Source organism: Hippopotamus amphibius, chromosome 5 (genome assembly GCF_030028045.1).
Source record: "Hippopotamus amphibius kiboko isolate mHipAmp2 chromosome 5, mHipAmp2.hap2, whole genome shotgun sequence".
Classification (NCBI taxonomy): domain Eukaryota; kingdom Metazoa; phylum Chordata; class Mammalia; order Artiodactyla; family Hippopotamidae; genus Hippopotamus; species Hippopotamus amphibius.
In genome coordinates, this window is record NC_080190.1 from 38,461,191 (window position 1) to 38,463,363 (window position 2,173).

The 2,173-nt window shown below is 37.1% G+C and overlaps 1 non-coding gene across 1 annotated transcript; it reads right to left on the reverse strand.

The window, feature by feature from the left end:
- Positions 1-1,685: 1,685 nt before the first annotated feature.
- Positions 1,686-1,809, reverse strand: LOC130854722 (U6atac minor spliceosomal RNA). Its single transcript, XR_009054158.1, has one exon. It is a non-coding gene; the product is annotated as a U6atac minor spliceosomal RNA (small nuclear RNA).
- Between the last annotated feature and the right edge of the window lie 364 nt (positions 1,810-2,173).

Genomic DNA, 2,173 nt, shown 5'->3' on the forward strand with positions numbered 1-2,173 from the left:
ATATTTCATTCTTTTATTCCTGGTATTGGTTGTTAAAAGTCCATCTAGATAGATGTTTATCGATTTTACTAATCTTTTTTAGGAACCAACTTTCATTTTAATAATTTTGTCTGTTCTTTGTCTATTTTCTATTTCAATGTTTCCAACCATTTTTTTATTACTTCCTTTCTTTTATTTATTTGGGCTTAAGTTTGCTGTGACTTTTCTAACTTCTTCATGTTGGAAACAGAACTTTATGTCAAACTTTTTTTCTTTTCCAATGAAAGTACTAAAAGCCGTAAAGTTTCTCCTAAGCATACTTTAGCTGCATCCCCAAAATTTTGATGTTAGTTTTTATTTTCAAAATTCCCATTGATTTCCTTTTTTCCTATTAGTTAGAAAAATTCTGCTTAATTTCTAATATTCGAGGATTTTCTAGACATCTTTCAACTATTGGTGTCTAACCTGCGGTCAGAGAACATTGTCTGTATGATTTCAATCCTTTGAAATGTATTGACATTTTTAAATTACTTACTATATAGTCTACCTTGATGAATGCTCCACACATATTTGAAAAGAATGTGTACTTTACAGCTGTTAAGTATAGTTTCTGTAAATATCAACTAGGTTAAGTGGGCTGACAGTGTTGTTCAAATCTTCTACATCTTTACAGATTTTTTTTTGCTGTTAAATTCTCCTACTGTAATTGTGCATGTCTGTTTTTCCCTTAAGTTCTTTCAGTTTTTTACTTTCTGTATTTTGAAACTCTGTTACACATTTAGGACTGCGATGTCTTCTAAATGAACTGCCCATCATAGGAGTTATAAAATGTCCCTCTTCATCTTTACTCATACCGTTTTTCTGGGTCTGATATTAACATACACATGCTAGTTTTCATTCTTTCTCTTTGTAGTGAATATTGTTTCCAATCTGTTCCTTTTAATCTCTGTGCCTTTATACTTAACATGTGTCTGTTATAAGTGTATAATGGGATCTTGCTTTTAATCCAGTTTATTATTCTCTACCTTTTAATTTGAGCAGCCCTTTGTCTATGGCAAGAGTAACCCTATTCTTGAGGTATGATCTTTCTGGGTTCTTAGCTATATGTCTGCAGTGTTTGGCAAGGCCTCCCACTCTCGCTTTTCAGAACTCCAATACCTCCCAGCACCATGGAACCCTTGGACTCCACAGTTGGCTCACAGCCCTTAGCTGCTGTTTTCTGCCAGGTAGCATAGAGTCTTACCTTGCACATGCACAGGTTAAAATCTGTCCCAAGACTGAAGAGAACCCCTGTGCAGATTTCTGGAAGTCCTTTTCTAAGCAGTTTCCTCTTCTCAGGTACCCCACCTAGCCAATTCCAGTCATCCAAGGGCACCAAACTCTGATCCCTGTTTATTCCTCCCAGTGAGAATACAGATCTCCATGTGGATTCTCACTCCTTGTGCAGAGGTTTGGAAAGTGCTCCCAAGCAAAAAGCTGAGGTGAACAGGAAGCTCACGTCATGCATTTCCCTATTCTCAAGGATCTATTCCCATGTTTTTTTCTTTTTTTCCCCCAGCAGGTTTCAAAAACTCACTTTATTCCAATGTGAAACAAAGACATAATGGTTTAAAAACAAGAAAAAGTTCTTGATCAGCTGTGGGGATGCCTCGTTTGCAGCTCACACCCACTCCCTTTGAAACAAGGTGTTTGGACAGATCATACCCAGAAGCAGCTCCCCGCAAAGCCACCAGGCAGAGGCCCAGCTGGAGGAAAGCATGTTGTCAGGCCCAAGGACCCCTTCCATCCTTGTCAAGGGGAGTGCTAACCTTCTCTCCTTTCATACAACACAGTTCCCATGATTTTAAACAGTTGATTCACATCATTTTTATATTTTATATTTTCTTATAACAAGATGATAAATCTTATATCTGTTACCCCATCATGGTCAGAAAAGGAAGCAGGTATCTTCTGATCTTTTGAGATTCAGCTGAAGACTTTCCTTATCCCTAGTCCCCTGTTTGGTTCCCAAACTGTACATTATACATAATTTTTTGTAATTTCATTTACACACATCCCTACCACTACTGCTTAGGCTGTGAGCCACTTGTGAGAGTGGACATTGACTAGCATGGTATGGAATATACTAGGTATTCAATAAATGCACTGTAATGATTTTTTAAATAAATTGGATAAATGCTGTCTGCTTAAGTCA